This window comes from Trachypithecus francoisi, unplaced genomic scaffold (genome assembly GCF_009764315.1).
Source record: "Trachypithecus francoisi isolate TF-2019V2 unplaced genomic scaffold, Tfra_2.0 Lachesis_group2, whole genome shotgun sequence".
NCBI lineage: Eukaryota > Metazoa > Chordata > Mammalia > Primates > Cercopithecidae > Trachypithecus > Trachypithecus francoisi.
In genome coordinates, this window is record NW_022681465.1 from 162,121,081 (window position 1) to 162,140,837 (window position 19,757).

The window sequence follows — 19,757 nt, forward strand, 5'->3', positions numbered from 1 at the left end:
GAATGGGATCATGTACTTTGCAGGAACATGAACGGAGATGGAGACCACTATCCTCAGCAAAATAATGCAGGAACAGAAAATCAAATAACACATGTTCTCACTTATAAGTGGGAGCAAGATGATGAGAACACATGTACATATAGAGGAAAACAACAAAAACGGGGAACAGTGATGAGAACACATGCACACACAGAGGGAAACAGCACCCTCCAGGAGGATGGAGGGTGAGAGGAGGGAGGAGATCAGGAAAAATAACTATGGTTGCTGAGGTGAATACTTGGGTAACAAAATAATCTGTACAACAACCCCCCATGACATGGGTTTACCTGTATAACAAACCTGCACATGTACCCCTAAACTTGAGGTTTAAAAAATTACTTGTCATCATAAAGGTAAAAATTGTAAAAAGCAAAAAATGAAATCAAATAAAAGTGTGTATTATCTTCCCCCTACTCGCTCTCATTCCTGCTTTTCCATGTGACATGCAAGCTCTCACTTTGCCTACTGCCAGATTGTAAGCTCCCTGAGGCCTCATTAAAAGCTGAGCAGATGCCCAGCACCATGCTTCCTCTATACCCTACAGAATCAGGAGCCAATTAAATTTCTTTTCTTTATAAATTACCCAGTCATAGGTATTCCTTTATAGCAATGTAAGAATGGCCTAATACACACAGGCTGTTAAATTGCTTGATGTTACAGAAGTTGAAGACATCTTTAACTGGAAGTTCATAAAAGGAATGTCATTTTCTCGTAATGTTAGGGCAGGCATTTAATCTTTCGTTGACTCAATTTCTCAATTGCTAATTTTTTATAAAAGGAAACAAACGTATTAACTAACATAAAGCAACCATGCAAATTAGCAGTGGTATTGACTACTTGGAATAAAGCTCAGTTGATACAATTCACATATGCTTTAAAGACTTTGGCTCACAATTCTACATCTGTATCCATGAAGAATGATATCATGGCTGGCAGCCTTCACATCTAGATCATAGTCCAAGATCTGATATGGAACGACGCTATTTATACAAATGCTTTAACCTTTTAACTTCTTTGGATCTCAGATATATCATGTGGAAACAAGGTAAGCAGTACTGCCATGAGATAAAAACATATGAAGGCCTGGCACGGTGGCTCATGCCTGTAATCCCAACATTTTGGGAGGCTAAGGAAGGCAGATCACTTAAGGTCAGGAGTTCGTCACCAGCCAGGCCAATGTGGTGAAACCCCATCTCTACTAAAAATACAAAAAAATAGCTGGGCGTGGTGGCAGGCACCTGTAATCCCAGCTACTGGGGAGGCTGAGGCAGGAGAATCACTTGCACCCTGGAGGTGGAGGTTGCAGTGAGCTGAGATCCCGCCATTGCACTCCAGCCTGGGCGACAAGAACGAAACTCTGTCTCAAAAAAACAAAACAAAACAAAAAACAAATGAAAATGCTTGTTTTTTTAAAATTAACACACTATAATTGTAGATACCCACGGGGTACAATTTGATGTTTCAATATGTACGTATAATGAAATCAGGATATTTAGTATCCATTACCTTAATGATAAATGCATTTATCATTTCTTTGCGAAGAAAATATTTTTAAAAGCCTATCTTCTGTATTTCATAATATATAATATCTTACTGTTAACCATTTAGTGATGGTTAATTCTACTATACAATAGAATACAAGAACATATTTTTCCTATCTAATTGTAACTTCTGCCTATTAACCAGCCTCTCCCCCTTCCTCTCCCTTCCCTCTCCAGTCTCTGGTAATCACTGATCTACTCTCTGGTATGTTTCATAACATCATTTTTTTTAAGTTTCCACATATGAGTGAGATCATGCAGTATTTGTCTTATTATATCTTGCTTATTTCACTCAACACAATATCCTCCTGATTCAACCATCACCTGGCAACATGAAGGATTTTTCTGTTTTATGGCTAGATAATATTACATTGTGTGGTGTGTGTGTGTGTATCACATGTTCTTTAACCATTAATCTATTGTTGGACACAGGTTGATTGTATATCTTGACTATTACAAATAGTGCTACAATAAACATGGGAGTGAAGATGTATCTTCAACATACTGATTATATTTCCTTTGGATATATATTAAAGAGTGGGATTGCTGGGTCATATGATAGTTCTATTTTTAATTTTTTGAGGAATCTCCATACTGTTATCCATAATGGACATACTAATTTACAGTACCACCAACAGTGTTTAAGTGCTGCCTTTTCTCCATATCTTTGCCAATACTTTTCTCTTGTCTTTTTAATGATAGCTATTCTAACTGGAATGAGATAGTATCTCATGGTGGTATTGATTTGCATTTCCTTGACGATTAGTGATGTTGAACATTTTTCTTTTCATGTATTCACTGGTCATTGGTATGTCTTCTTTTAGAAATATCTATTAATATCATTTATCCATTTCCTTGATGGGGTAATTTAGTTTTTTCGCTGTTGTTTAAATTCCTTATATATTCTGGATATTAACCCACTGTCAGATGTATAGTTTGCAAATATTTTTCTCCCATTCTCTACATTGTCTCCTTACTTTGTTGTTTCCTTTGCTGTGCAAATGCTTTTTAGTTTGATGTAATCTCATTTGTCTGTTTTTGTTTTTACTGCCTGCATATTTGAGGTCTTGGTTTAAAAATTCTTGCCCAGGCCAATGCCATAAAGCATTTTCCCTTCTTGTAGTTTCATCATTTCAGGTTTTACATTTAAGTCTTTAATATTCTCCTTAAAGTCTAGAATTTGTGTTGATTTTGTGTATGGTGAGAGGTAGTGGTATAGCCTCATTCTTCTGCATGTGCATATCCAATTTTCCCAGTAACATTTATTGAAGATACTATCTCTTCCCCAACGTGTGTTCTTGGCACCTTTGTCAAAAATCAGTTAGACATAGCTGTATGAACTATGTTTGGGTGCTTTATTATGTTCCATTGGTTTATTTATCTGTTTTTATGCCAGCACCACAGTAGTTTTGATGTTATGGTTTGGATATGTGTCTCCACCCAAATCTCACATTCAATTGTAATCCCCAGTGTTGCAGATGGAGACTGGTGGGAGGTGACTGGATTGTGTAAGTGGTTTCTCATGAATGGTTTAGCACCAGCCCCTTGGTGCTGTTCTGATGATAGTGAGTGAGTTGTCATAAGATCTTGTTGTTTAAATGTGTGTAGCACTGCCCTTCCCTCTCTCTTCCTCCTGCACCAGCCATGTGAAGTGCCGGTTCCCCCTTTTCCTTCCATCATGATTGTAAGTTTCCTGAGGCCTCCCCAGAAGCCAAGCAAATGCCAGCATCATGCTTCTTTGTAATTGGCTTACAGCCTGCAGAACTGTGAGCCGATTAAACCTTTCTTCTTTATAAATCAGCCTGTCTCAGATATTTCTTTATAGCAATGAGAGAAGGGCCTAATACATTTGACTACTATATTACTGTATTACTATATTACTATATTACGGTACTGTATTTTGAAGTCAGGCAGTGTGATGACTCCAACTTTGTTCTTTTTTCTCACGATTGCTTTGGCTATTTATTTGGTGTCTTTAGTTCCATAAAAAATTAAGATTTTTTTTCCATTTCTCTGCAGAGTTTCATTGGTATTTTGATAAGAATTATATTGAATCTGTAGTTTCCTTCAGGTAGTATGGACATTTTAACAATATTATTTCTTCCAACCTATGAACGTGGGGTTTCTTTCCACTTAATTGTGCCTTCTTCAATTTCTTTCATCAATGTTTCATAGTTTTTAGGGTAGATATCTTTTATTTCATTGGTTAAATTTATTCCCAGATGCCTGACTTTTATGCAGCTATTGTAAATAAAATTTTTTTTACTTGATAGTATAATATTAGTGTTTAGAAATGCTACTGATTTTTGTGTGTTGATTTTGTATCCAGCAAATAACCATATATTTGTTGTTTAGTACCTTTTGCGGGGAGGGGGATAAGTACCAGGAAACTGGAGTCAGCCATCTTGCTCCACTTGGAGTTTTAGGAAGATTTTTCTGCATTCTAAAGTACTATTATTTATATCAAAAGTCATTACACGGTTTTTAATTGGTAAACATGGAAATACTTGTGAATATTTTCTGGTTGGAAAGATAGATTTATAGAAGAAACACCTCTTAAACCCTTTAAGCATAGAAATCTAAGGCTACCCACAAATCATTACAATCAACCTCTAGACACCCTCAGATTGAACGACTTAATAAAAAGAAGACAGCATTGTAAAGCTGAAGTTTGCCACTCTGAAGTTTAATATTTGCTTTTTCCTGAATATAAAGTAATACCTTCATATGCACTCAGCAAAAGTATACAATTGATTCAACTACTTTGGAAAATAGTTTGGAAGTACCCAATATAGCTGAATACATACATATATATATATATATATATATGTATACATATGCACAAACACACACCCTATGGATATGATTTCTACTCCTTGGGATGTAAAATAAATATACATATATTCACCAAAAGACATGTACAACAATTTTCAAAGTAGTGATAGTATGCAATGGCCCCAATAGTAGCAATAACCCTGAATTACAAATGGCCCAAATATCAACCAGTAGAATGAATGAATACATCAAGAGAATGAGCAAACCATTGCTCCACGCAACAACACAGATGACGGCAAACATAATTTTGAGTGAAAGAAGGCAGATACAAAATAGCACTTACTATGTAGATTCATATATTTCAATTCAAATAGCATAGATTAATTCGGCCTGTCTTAGAACGCTGGTCCCTTAGTGGCTCTTAAAAATCCCTTTGTTTCATGGTCTGCTTCTTTTTCCCAGTAAATTCAATAGTATGTCTTGTAATCACAACCTACTCTGGAGGGTGATTGCCTTTCTATTTCAAATGATGAACTCAAACTACTTCTATTAGACAAGTTGTGATAATGATCAAACGAAAGAAATAGTCTGGAGAGATAACTAGCTAGCTCTTTACGGGTAAGGCAATCAGTAGGCTTTTATCCACACAAAAAAATTTGCCTGTTGTAATTAAGGATTTATATTTTGGAATAGATATACTGAAATGCCAGCAACGCACTTTCATGAGATGATAGCATTAACAATAGATCAATGTGTTAAATAAAGCCATAATATACTTCCATACTCTTACAGAAAAGAGAATGAAGAACGTAGCAGATACATTATTAATGTCTCTTTAGAGGTGGCTCCCTTTCCTCTGGCTCGCTCCTCCTTTTCACCATCTCCTGTGTTCTGATTAAGGGAAATCTTCAAGTTCACTCATATGGGATCCTGACTCTGCCCTATTTTCTGAGGCTTGGTCCTTTCAGTACCACTGAGCACTCACTAAGGCAGCTATTAAGGTGAAGACCATGGATTCTCTGATAATCACTGCATATGTACACTCGTGAGTTTCAAAGTACTCTGTGGAGACCCCCATCTCCTCAGTAGATACTGACTGCTAGTCTGGTTATGTGAAAACCATATTATTATAGAATTTTTTGGTGCCAATTTTAAATACAGTTTTTTTTAAGACATTACATTTTCCAGTTACAATACAGTACTTATCAAGTGCAATGTTATGTACCTCCCCTGTGCACATGTTCCATATTCAAGTATTGTGATTGGTTGGTAGTTAACTATAGCAGCTCAACTTTAAGACAGCCACAGAATTTGCTACAAATTTGAGTCCTTCAATGTTTTAACTGTGTGGAACAATGCGACATCTATATTTGGGTTGACTTAGTCAACCTCTTCCATGGGGGCCCTGGGGAAGCTCCAGCAGAGAGAGGAGCTCTGCCATCAGGGAATCCCCCAGACATTCCTCCTGGTGTGCCTCCTGTACTCTGGTACAGCTTGGTAATTATGTGGCTGCAGACTTTCTCCAGACTTTGATGTTGAAATTCTTCCTTCTTCTGCATCTGATTCTTATCCGGCCATTGATAATTTTAATACCCTTACCAAGAATCTTCTGTTTGTGCTCAATGTTAATCTTGCCTTGAAGTTTCTCATCTTCAGCAGCTGCTTTCATGGTGAATACATAGCATTCAACTGAATTCTTGGATGACATCTTGTCCTTCTGCTTCTCATCTTCAGCTCTGTATTTCTCAGCTTCCTGGACCACACATTCAATGTCTTCCTTGCTCAAATGGCCCTTGTCATTAGTGAGAGTAACTTTGTTCTCCTTTACTTACTCTGGGCCACAGAAGAGACACTGAGGATGCCACTGGCATCAATATCAAAAGTGACTTAAATCAAAGGAACACCATGGGATGCAGGAGGAATGACTGTGAGTTCAAACTTGCCAAGCAGGTTGTTGTCCTTAGTCATGGCACTCTCTCCTTGATAAATCTAAATAAACACACCATGCTGGTTGTCAAAGTACATAATGAGGTCTATGTCTGCTTGGCAGGAATGGTGGGATTATGCTTAATGAGGACAGTCATGACTCTACCAGCAGTTTCAATACCAAGAAAAAGAAGAATTGACAACCAAGAGCAGCATATCTTGAACATTTTCAGATTTGCTTTCAGATAGGATGGCTGCCTGGACAGTTGTACCATAAGCAACAGCCTCATCAGGCTTGATACTCATTCAGCTCATTTTCATCAAAGAAGTCTTGGAGAAGCTGCTAAACACTGGGGATACAAAAAGAACCATGAACCAGGACAATAACATGGACCTGTGACGTGTCTAGTTAGGCATTTCCAAGGACTTTCTCTATTGAGTCTAGAGTGCCATGGAACAGGTAAGCATTCAATTCTTCAAATAAGGCATGGGCAACGGAGGTATTGAGATCAATTCCTTCACAGAGAAAACAGATCTCAATACTGGCCGGGGTGCTGGAAGAGAGAGTATGCTTAGCACATTCACAAGAAGTATGGGGGCATCGGACAGTTCTTTTGTTCTCACTGATGTCCTGCCTGTGCTTGTGCTTGTGCATGAACTCAGTAATAAAATGGTTGACCATTCAGTTGTTAAAGTCTTCTCCACCCAAGTGGGTGACTATGGCTGTAGATACAACGTCAGATATTCCATTCCAAACAATGAGGACTGACACATCAAAAGGGCCACCTCCCAGGTCAAAGATCAGCATGTTTCTTTCAGCTCCAACCTTTTTGTCTATAAGCAGTAGCAGCAGCGGTTGGCTTACTGATAATTCTAAGTACATTGAGACTAACAATTGTTCCAGCATCTTTGGCAGCCTGTTGCTGAGAGTTATTAAAGTAAGCTGGCACTGTGACCACAGCATTGGTAACAGTCTTTCCAAGGTAGGTTTCTGCAATTTCCTTCATCTTTATCTGAACCATAAAGAACACTTCCTCTGGATAGAAGCTTTTTGTCTCTCCCTTGTAGTCTACTTGGACCTTGGGCTCATTCACCACTATGAAGGGGTGATGCTTCATATTAGACTGGACAACAGCATCATCAAATGTCCATCCAGTCAGACACTTGGCATCAAAAACCATGTTGGTAGGGATTCACTGCAACTTGATTCTTTGCGGGATCACTGATCAATCATTCAGTATCAGTGAAGATGACATAGCTTGGAGTGGTTCTGCTTCCCTGATCACTGGCAATTATTTCTACTTGTTCATGCCAGAAAATACCCATACAGCAGTTGGTAGTGCCAAGATCAATACCAACTGCAGGTCCTTTAGACATGTTTGCTTGCATATAGTCATGGCATGGATTGCAAAGACACAGGAATCCCAAAAGCTGTCACAATATTCCATAAGCCATTATAGGAATTTTTTAAAAAATGCTTCAAAATTCCTTCACTGCACTTGACTTGATAGCCAAATTTAGCTGTAGTAGGAAGTAGTTCTACTTTTGAGGTAAGATCTATTATTCGAGGTAAGCTATTACTAACAAAATAATTGGCTAAAAATTTGTTTTAAAATCATACTAGTAAGCAATCTAATATTGTAGAAGCCTTAAAAATATTTGCTTTTGCTTCCAATTTCTCCACAATAATCAATACCTATTATAATGGCAGCTCTAATGATTATTATCTTTATATTCTTCACCATATTTTAAAGGTAGAGTATTCAGAGTGGAACTGTATGGTTTTGATTTTATGTTGTAAAATCCCAAGAGGGCAGCCACATGTTCTAATTAGCAGCACAGTAGAAAAGAATTTTAACTTAAAATAAAGCAGCTTCTATTCTCAAAAAATTGCTTTTGTTCCATCTTCTAACAAAGTGTTGCTCTCCTCTTTTATGAGTGACAAAGATGTAAAGTTATCATACATACTCTAATCTGGAGCTTGCATAGACTTCATATCCTGCTAAAGTGTGACAGAGCCCACACTGCTTGCCCTGAGCTTCCGAACTTCATATGATGAGAAAAAACAATCACCTGTTGTAATTTCTACTTCTGTCTTCAAGGTTCATTCCAATGTGTCTTGCTCAACGGACCTCCTTGGGCCAATTTCTACCCTTGGCTGAACTGATGTTTTAGATGATGTTTCAATCAATGATGGACTGCATATATGGTCAGTGGTCTCGTAAAATTATCATGGAGCTGAAACATTTTTATTGCCTAGTGATATGATTGTTGTAATGTTGTAGTGCAACAAATTAACTTTTCTACGTTTAGATACTTTCCTTTGCCTTACCGTTGCCTATAGTATCCAGTATAGTAACTTGCTATACAGGTGTATAGCCCTAGGAGCAATAGGCTATACAATATAGCCTATGTGCACAGTAGGTTATACCATCTATATTTGCATAAATACACTCTATGATAACCACACAATGATGAATTCACCAAAAATGTATTTCTCAGAACATATTCTCAGAATGATGCATTCACTTAAGGGGCATATGACTATATTATTTTTCATAGTCTCATCATTCTCTACTTTAACAAAAGGGATTTGGGTCCAACCTACTGGAACAGTATGAGCTCTTCAGTTAATATATTCTTATCTCATAATTTATCACAACTTTAGCAATATTTTGCTGATTGCTAAATCAGATTAAGGGTTTATTCTCTATGTGGCCTCTATTATCTTTATATCATCCTTGCCAATTCCCAGCCTCATTTTAGCTCTTGAGCCAATACTGCTTCTGGGCATAAAGAATGAAATGTATTCTAGGATAAAAATTCAACAGTCTTGACTCTCTGCCATTCTTCTAGTGTCAGCTTTCTATCTAACCTTCTTGCCTGTAGTCCACCCCCTGCCATTTAACTGGCTTCAGTTTCACATTTCCTACTAGCTGGCTGGCCTCTGAGTTCCCTACATCTAAGCCACACCTATCACCAGAACCATGTGGTCCAGTGGTCCTTCCAGGCTTGCTCCACCGGCATGTTGGGTAAAGCCCGCCTACCCTGTTATGACCTACCTTGCTGACAGCCTACGCCTACCTCTGGTCACAGCCTGCCCTTAGATGCCTGAGGAGATGTGTCCTTGGTTGGCTAGATATTGTCCTGGTTCCTGGTGGCTGGCTCAGCCCTTGAATGGCTTCCTTAGCCCAGCTGTGCCTCTTTTGCTCCATGCTTCTGCCCAAGGAGCTTCTATTCTTAAACAACATCTGTAGCAGGGATTGGTAAGCAAGAGTTACAAAATTGCTATGTCTGCCCTACAGAAATTTTGTTTGAATTATTATTATTTTTTTGTATTTTGTATTTGTATTTTTTGGCTAGCACAATATTAACACACAGAGTTCTCTCTCTCTCTCTCTCTCTCTCCCCTCTTTTCCTTCCTTCTCTCATTCAATTGGCTACCAAATTTACAAATCAAAAAATTTCACATCAGTCTGGTGCCGTGGCTCAAGCCTGTAATCCCAGCTTGATTACAGGGAGGCCTGTAATTTGGGAGGCCGAGACGGGTGGATCACGAGGTCAGGAGATCGAGACCATCCTGGCTAACACGGTGAAACCCCGTCTCTACTAAAAATACAAAAAACTAGCCGGGCGAGGTGGCGGGCGCCTGTAGTCCCAGCTACTCCGGAGGCTGAGGCAGGAGAATGGCGTGAACCCGGGAGGCGGACCTTGCAGTGAGCTGAGATCCGGCCACTGCACTCCAGGCCGGGCGGCAGAGCGAGACTCCGTCTCAAAAAAAAAAAAAATTTCACATCAAAAAACCAAAAAAACCCACAAAAACCAAAAACAGACTTCCAGCTGGCTTGAAGGTAGAAGTTGTAACAATGTTGGGTCCACATTGCCATACGGCAACATTCTTGACTCTTAAGATTGGGTATAAACTCTCCCCAGATGTTACAGTTGCTACTGTAAACAACTATCTTCCTTCTCACACTGTAGCCAAATTCCAGGATCTTGATCATCATGTTTGTCCTGTTGTTTTTTCACATGGAATATTTAAGAGAAAAATATTTAAATTTTATATCTAAGATTTAAGTTAATCTATTCTTTTACTGTTGACTCTAATAAAAGTAGGAAAACAAACAGTTGACCTAGATACATGTTAATAAATAAATGAGAGTATATCTTTTAATGAAAGAGAAGACATTCTCAGATGTTTAATGTGCAACATTTCTGATATACCCTCAGTTAAACTCACACATTTGTATTATGCCCATTGTCATTTAAGCTTTTAACCAATATATATAACTAGTGCTTCAGGGAAAAAGGATCAGGATGGCAAAATGATTTAAAACCAAGAAGATATACTGAAAATACTCAGATATTTAGTTAGAAAAGAGAAAACTTAGAGGGTCATAATAATCTTCACATACCTGATGAGCTGTCAGAAAAGAAATGAATATTTTCTGTGTGGTTCCACAGGACTGATAAGGGAAAAGAGTTGTAGGACGATGTATTTTGGGTGTATTAAATAGCATGGAAAATGACGGGATACAAGATCTCCATTCCCGGAGATGTGCTAACAGAGTCTACAAAACATCTAGGGAATCTAATTTTCTTTCATCCATAAATGTCTCATTTTTAAATAGTAGAAGACAATATATTGAGAGGAGTGATTTTTTTTCTTGGTTCTCTCTGAAGACTAGAGATTTATATGTAAGGGAAAATACAGAAAGAACAAAGGTAGGAAACAATTTTGAACATTTGATATTGTTTGGAGCCAGTGGACACAAGAAACCCCTAACAATTTTGAAGGCACATGAGGCCTTTTAAGTCTTATTGAGCTTTGAGAATCTGAGATTAAAATAGGGAAGAAGTAAACAGACTCACTTATTGATGATGATCTGGTTCTTGGGATGGGCGGTGATTTCAAGAACAGGTATTATATGCTTTATATTTTAAATGAATCTTTATATTTTATCCACCAGGAATACTGGTGGATAAAATAACACAAAAATTAAAAAATCAAAACAATATTTAACTTCTTTCAGGAGAGAATTGTGAAAAATTTTGTGGCTCAACTGTTACAAAGAATGAGATTCTGATTCAAATCTACTGGTAATTAAAATCTCTACTTAATATGATTGCCTTCTTGTTGAATGACTCAGGAGTGAATAAAGTCCTGTCTTTTTAATTTCTAGAGAAATCTTAAACTATTATTTTCTTTCCATTATTCCTGCCAGTGCTTAGGTCTGTATCTCATCAGCTCATGCCTGGACTATTTCAGTAGCTTTTGAAATGGGTCCACTCTCTTCTTTCTCAACTCCATCTGCCGTACAGCTGCCAGAGTTAAAATCCACTTATATCACTCCCTGCCTCAAAATTTCAGTTACTCAAAGCTCCTTGGTATCAGCCTTCATGACTGTCCCTTGGGTTTCTTTGCAACCATCCATGCGCAGTACATCCCAGTTTTACCAAACTACTTACAGTTTCCCAAATACATTATGCTGATTTTTATGTTCGAGTGACTTATTCCTTCTGCCTGGACCTTTTCCCACTTCTCTACCTCTGGCAACCACTCCACTTCTCTAGCTGGCTTAATATCTTCCTGTATTAAAATTAAAATCAAGCATTACCTCCTTGGTGAAGCCTTTCTCACTCTGACTCCTATTTAACTATGGTAGATAACCTCTTCCGGATTTCCACTGTATCCAATTTATACCTTAAATATCCAACATTTGTCTTAAACACTTTGCTTGTTTCCTTTAACGGCTTTAGTGAATGCAAGGGTCTGGGACTTTTCTTAGTGAACTTTAAACACATGGCATAATGCCTAGGAAATGAAGGGCCTTCAATGAATATCTGGAAAAACAAAAGGAAAATTAACATTTTAAATTTTGGTTTATTGGTTATATACAGTCTCTAAACAATTATATAAGCAAAATAATAATGGATTTTACTTATTTTTTTTGAGACTGAAGATTAGTGAGGGTAGCAAAACAATCATCTACCTCTTTTACCTTTCTTAGGAAATATGTAATCAATACATGGTCCCCACTGAGACACAGTGAGTTATTTCCAGAGAAATGAGTCATGAGTTCAACATGACTGGTAAAGCCCGAAAGCTTTCTCAACATTATTTCAGTGACAGTTTTGACAAGCAGGGAAACCACTTCATTGTGATATGGAGAGGTACAGAAAAATGATGTTAACAAACAACAAATGAAATGGAGTTTGAGACTGTGAGAAGTCATGAAGGAACATGACTGGTGTGGCTTTAAAGTTAAATTAAACAAATGAAAATATAAGAGAAAAGAATTAAAATTTTATTTTTACAATGGTGAAAATGCTTCCCAAGTCTGATTTGCTAAGGATAAACCTCAATATCTTTTCAGTGATTCCATTTTGCAGTCCTTAAAATAAATGAGGAAAATCTCTATGTGTTAGTGTGCAGTAAGTTTAAAGAGATGTGATTGAGTGAAAGAAAACTAAAGTACAGCACAGTGTGTGTGTGTGTGTGTGTGTGTATATGCACACTTATTAAACTTATACATATATATACACAGACATGCATATATGGTTGTGTGTATACATATATGTATATACAAACATATATATGTAATGTACCTTCATTTACAGCCATAAACAAGGGACCATACATATACAACTATAGGTATAAGTATGTATAAAAATATAGATATGTATATATGTGTGTGTATATCTGTATCAATACTAGCATATGTATATCTACACCATAGGTACACAAGGTACCCATGTACTTTGAATACCTTGTGTACCTATATTTGAATAATATTTCTGGAAAGATAAGATTCACAAATGAGTGACTGGGGAATGAGCTTTAAAATATACTTCTTGTTGTTTACCTTTTCGTAGCTTGTCAATTTTAGCCACATGAAGCATAAAAAATTGGGGGGTGGGAAGTAAAACATGAGAGAGTGTTAAGTAAATAAAACCAGAGATGATGGTGCAATTTAACTATTGACTTTATTTTTTAAAATTCTATGCTTCAGTTTTCTTTGCCATCTAAACACTTTGTGTGTAGAAACATGATGCAAACAAAAAACAAAACTACATTAAAAAATTGAAACCTTCAATCTCAAAATCTTAAATAATCAGTGTAATAGTAACAACAGTAATTAGCAATTTCAGGATGATCAATGGTTTTTAGGAACAGCATATTTAAACCAAACTAAGTCTCTCCTCTCAAGAGATAAAGTCCCTGCTCAGAAGAGTAAATGTCTTCAACATATGGATATGGAATGCTATATAAGATCATGATTAGATATTACAATTGGTGAATATCAACAGGATTCAGAATAATGCTACATGTTTTGGATTATTACCTGCCATTGCCAAAGAAATGATCCTAAACATTTTGTGTGTGCTACCAAAACATCTAACTTGTATAATATATTTTGATTTCTAAGGCTCCTCTTCTAAAGTTTTAAAATGTATGACCTTTCAAATGGAAACCAAAAATAAAACCAATTAGATTGTTCAACCATTTGCAAAAAAATCACCACACATACTAGCGTAGCAATAACTTGAAGATTAGAAGCATGGACTGCGTGTGGAATCAGACAAACCTAGGTTTGAATCCAAATCTGCCGTTTACAAACTCTGTGACCCTGAGAAAGCAACATTACTTCTGTAGGCTTCACTGTCCTGTTAAATGACAAGGCAAACATATCTCACCAGGTTGCTTAAAACATTAATGGAAAAATGTAAATAATACGTTAAGTCAGGTCAAGAAAATACAACTAATATTATGGTAACAATACTTAATAAAGGTTGTTAGAATAATATGGTATAGTTTTTATGAAATAACTGAAAATCAAAACTTAGGGCTAAGCAACATGAGGAAAGTGGGTATCATAATAAAGGGAATGTATGTTTGGGAGCAAATATAAACCAGTTTTCCTTGCTGCTCTCTCTCTTAGGATGACAGCCCATTTATTCTAAGAGACTTCTTTCACTGCCTTCTTACCTTTTCTTACCTTGTAAAATTTTTTTTTCTTTCTTTCTTTTTTTTTTTTTATAGATGGAGCCTCGCACTGTTGCCCAGGCTGGAGTGCAGTGGCATGATCTCAGCTCACTGCAACCTCTGCCTCCTGGGTTCAAGCAATTCTCATGCCTCAGCCTCCCAAGTAGCTGGGATTACAGATGCATGGCACCACACCCAGATAATTTTTGTATTTTTAGTAGAGATGGGGTTTCACCATGTTGGCCAGGCTGGTCTTAAACTCCTGATCTCAAGTGATCCACCTGCCTCAGCCTCCCAAAGTACTACTGACTCCCATTGGTACTACTGACATTTGGGGAGGAAAATTATTTGTTGTGTGTGTATGAAGAGAAACACCCTGGTCATTGCAAGATGTTTGGCAGCATTTCTGGCTTCTACTGACTATGTGTCCCCCAATTATGACAATTATAAATGTCTCTAGACATTGATAAGCATCTCCAGGGTGGGAGACAAAATTGCCCTCTATTGAGAACCAACGAGCTATCTGTATCAATCAAGTCATTCTTGCTACCCTAATCAGACTCAGTTGCTAAAACGGAGAGAGGATACTCTTGGAAAACAGAACGTCTAACTACTTATATCAACTGAGATTTTGTCACTGTGGCTTAAGATACCAAGAATAATGTGTGATTCTATATAACTTAGCCCATCATATTACATTGCAATCATTTCTTGTTGTGGTTTTTGTTATACTTATTATTTCTTCTTGTTCTAGACTGTATGCTCTCTGAAGTCCAGGATCACATTTAACTTGCTCAGTTTGGCATCTTCAGTTCCTACAGCATCTCCAGTTCCTATGGTAGTTTTAGTGTCATGATAAATCACTTAGTATTTATTGAATTTATGAATGCACCAGGAATAACCATGCTTTTTCAGAGATTATCTCTGATCTTGAAGAGAGCTTAAAGTTGAAAATGGAAAGCCAATTCACTCAAGTATTTCTTAAATGCCTGCTATTAGAGGCTCTGGGTTTACAAGAGTGAACATGTCTGTGCCTCTATGGAGCTTATATTCTGGTGTAAGTCAAAAGGGAAAAGAGTATATTAGTTAACAGTAAGTTCAAAGTGGGCTAAATGGTATGAAGGAAATCAATTGAATAATGCTATAAGAATAGTCACATAGGGTTTGCTTTAAATAAGGTGGCCAGTGAGGGTCTTTGGGTGGAGCGGGGCACTGAGAGTAGGGAATAACTGTTCAGGTAAGACCTTAAAGATAAGGAGACACTCCCTATGATACGATTTAGAAATGTTCTCTGGGTTCTCTGGGACCAGTCTGTGCAGTCCACAATAAGAAGAGAGTTTGCTTCTCACATACACACGTTGTTCCAGGCTCTGGGGACACAGTAGTGAAATAAGTAGACAACATCCTCATTATTATGAAGCTTATATTCTGGTGGATATCATGAGGTTGAACAGGTGGGTTGGCAATGACAAACTACTCTATTGGGTCTTTGAACTGCAACGTGTGATAGTTTACCATACAGGCTCTGAGAACACCTACCCGGGTTTTAATCTTGGATTCAGTAGTTATTGTCTGGATTAACTTGGACAGGTTTCCTGTGTTTTCTGTGTCTCAGTTTCCTTGTCTATTCAAAGACTATATTAGTAGTATTTACCACGTAGGATGGTGGGATTAAATAAATAGATATAAATATTGAATATTAACTTTGGGCTTCGTAATAATGCTAAGTTTAAGTGAAAAAGTAAGGCATTTCAAGGTTTTAAGCAGAGAAGTGGCATGATTTGATTTACAATTTTAGAAGAGCTCTATTCCTTCTATATGGAAAGTTGAGTGGGAACAGCAGAGAGAGTCAGGAGGCTACTGCAGAAGGCCCAAGTGAAAGGCAACAGTGGTGTCTAGACAGAAAAGGCTTTTTAGCCTTTTAGATGCTTTAGGGGAAATTGAGTGTAGAAAGTGAGAGAAAGGGAAGAATCCAAGAACACATTGTAGTATCCAACTTGACCCATTCAATGATTTCCTAAGGTGGAGAAGACTCTGAAGAAACAAAATTGGGCAGATATTCTAGAATGTAATATTAATTGTATTAGTTCAGTCCTTTCTGGGAATATGTGAGTAGATGATGAGTGAGCACTGGGCTATACAAGTGGTAAGAGTAAATGATATTCCTTAGGAAGATGTATGGAGATAAAAAGGAATAGAGATGAAAAGTAAGCTCCAAGAAACACCCTTAGTAATGGTTCAGGGAATCCTGATGGTATGGAGAATCATACCCAGATAGAATCATGAAAACAGAACCTGTCTGTGAGACTGACATAGGGAAAGCAGGAAACATGATACAGGGAATGCATCATTTCTTAGAAACAATTTCTGCTATAAGTTGTTCACAGAAGTACTTATTAAAAGAAGATGAACACCTCTGTGGAGGTTTGTGAACCTGAGGGAGTAAAGGAAGTGTGGAACATGAAACGAAGGACAAAGAAAAAAAGGAACAGAATTATGATGACTGCAGAACCAGCTACAACAGCTCAGGCCATCTAGAGAAGAGACTGATGTCTATGACCAAGTGAAGTGCAGCAAGTAATGCTGACAGTGAACATCAACAGTTGGGGCATCTTCTGTAAGTCTTGGTCAAAGACGAGGAAGAAGTTTTAGATTCCCAAGAAGGAAAAGTGCCTGGAGGAAGGGCTCCTGCAAGCCTGATTCTGGCAGATAAAAAGGAATGGGTTAGTGAAGTAATAGGAACCTGAAGATAAAATGTCTGTGGCATCTCAGAGATGTGAAAGCTAGGGAAGGAACCTGAGATCAGATTTCCAGATACACCATAGGTTTTGGCATATGGATTTCAAAATGATTACATGGCAAGAAATTCTAGGAGAGGATGGTTCAGAAGAGTTGAGAAGTCAGAAATGCATAAACTATAAAAAAAAAAAACAACCCTTACCTTAATTGTGTGTACATCTGACATCAGGGAAGAAAAATAGGAGAGAGAGAAAGATAACTTAAGGGGGGATATTTACTGACAGTAGTACCATTAAAAATTAAATCATGCCAAGCCTGTAATCCCAGCACTTTGGGAGGCCGAGACGGGCGGATCACGAGGTCAGGAGATCGAGACCATCCTGGCTAACACGGTGAAACCCCGTCTCTACTAAAAATACAAAAACTAGCCGGGCGAGGTGGCGGGCACCTGTAGTCCCAGCTACTCGGGAGGCTGAGGCAGGAGAATGGCGTAAACCCGGGAGGCGGAGCTTGCAGTGAGCTGAGATCCGGCCACTGCACTCCAGTCCGGGCAACAGAGCGAGACTCCGCCTCAAAAAAAAAAAAAAAAAAAAATTAAATCATGCAAATTAAAAATATGTATTTGGCCGTTTGTCTATAAACTCTGACATCCTAATAGAATAAACAGTTTATAAAAGCTAGATTAAAGATAATTACATTCATCTGTTTCTAGTTCCCTATCAAATTTTCTTGGCATAAAAATTTGTGAAATTTAGTTTTTTTAAATAATTGTAATGATATTTTCCTATCAAAGGCCAATTTCATTTTACTTCAGATTCAGAGGGAAAGTATGTCAAATGTTACATGTTATGAATACTAGTTTATATGGGTACAGTGCTTGATGGCTTTTAGAGGACTTTCATGTGCTTTCTTTTTTTGGGTCCTTATGGTCACTCAGGCAATGTGGTTTCAGCCATCTTTTACTGATAAGGAGAATGAGGCTTTGAGTCTGTGACTTTCTACAAGAACACACAACTAGTAAGTGGCAGTGCAAGCTCCAGAATTAGAGCTTCTGACAGATGGTCCATTGTTCTTTCCATTACAATGGTTTTGTGACAAAATTTAAAATTATTTAATATTCATTTTCTAAATTGCTGTGTGTATTCATATTATTGTGTCTCTAAAGTAGGATAAAGGCTTAAATTTTTTATTAGTTTTATAAATAGCACATGTATAATCACTTAAGGGAAAAATTACCTGTCATGCTACTTAGAGAGCTAAACAGGATAATGAAGGTCTTGTGTGTTATAAATTAATGTGTGATATGTAAACAGGAAGTATTTCCAACAAAGCCAAGTGATCCAGTTGCTCACCTAAAAGTTTGCACCTTACATATGTGCAACTAGTGGTATATCATAAGTAGAGATTTTGGCACGTAATATTACCACCATGGCACACCATGAGTAGATAACTTTTGGCACACAATAGTGCACACCATGAATACAGATCCTTGTGAAACCAATCCTTTTAGAGCAATTTCACATTTTGGGTTGGCCAAATGTTGCTCATTAGATGGAAATGGGACCTTCCATCTAAGCTAAATTGATGATGCTATCTTGTATTAATGTTATATTTTGGGCATACTAAGTAATTGAGAATAATACAACAAAGACTTGTACACCATCCACAAAATTGGTGCTGATTATCTCGAGGAAACTTGGCACACAGGGCTTTCTGTGTCCACCCTAGTTTCTATGTGCATCACTTGAATTGAGCAGATAAGTGTTTTCCTAGGCACATTTCCTACCATATTTGTTAACTACAATAGCCATAATTTTGAGCATTCTCTACGCAGACCTGTTGAAAAAACAGGAAAAAAGAAACGCCTCCCATTTTTGTCAACATACACATGCACATGATCTTACTTTGACGAGAAATAAAGTTCATTACAGAAATATTTTAACCATTTTATAAAGGCATTATTGACATGTAAATAACGGTCTATATTTAATGCATACAATTCCATGAGTTTGGGAATAAGTATACACCTGTGAAACCATCCCCACCATCACAGACTTATACAAGGTCACAGACATATGTATGACCTTCCCAAGTTTCCTCCCATCTCTTTTATTATTTTTTTTTGTGTTAAGAATACTACTCTTATAAGATCTACTCTCTCAGCAATTTTAGGTATGCAATATAATATTATTAGCTATAGGTACTATGCTGCATAAAGGATCTCCACTTATCTTGCATAATAAAGTTTATGTTGTTTGACCAACATCTCTCCATTTTCCTCTCCCCTCAGCCTCTGGTAATTACCATTCTACTTGTTCCTATATGACTTAACTTAGATTCTACATATAAGTGGGATCACTAGGTATTTGTTTTTTGTGTCTGGCTTATTTCACTTAGCATAATGTCCTCCAAGTCCATTCATGTTAGCATAAATGGCAGGACTTCCTTATTTTTTAAGGCTGTATAGTATTCCATTATTTACACATACACACACACACACATCATGACATGTGTATATATGTAGATGTGCACACACACACACACACATCCCCCACATTTTCTTCTTCCACATCTTGGCTACTAAAAATATTTTTTAATCTTGTTCATCTCTTGAGAGAATATTTGAAGGAGATATAATTTGTTTTTCTCTATGAGATTTTGCTATTTTCATTCCTCAGTATGTGTTCATTGTTAGAAATGAAAAGATTTTCTTGGAACAAGCACAAAACACTACTTTTTGTATTAAAATA

At 37.2% G+C, this 19,757-nt stretch overlaps 1 protein-coding gene and 1 pseudogene across 1 annotated transcript in view; both read right to left on the reverse strand.

The window, feature by feature from the left end:
- Positions 1 to 19,757, reverse strand: part of CHSY3 (chondroitin sulfate synthase 3) — a 304,868-nt gene that overhangs the window by 45,927 nt on the left and 239,184 nt on the right. The gene's annotated exons all lie outside the window — the stretch shown is intronic.
- On the reverse strand, positions 6,964 to 7,670 carry LOC117065916 (annotated as a pseudogene).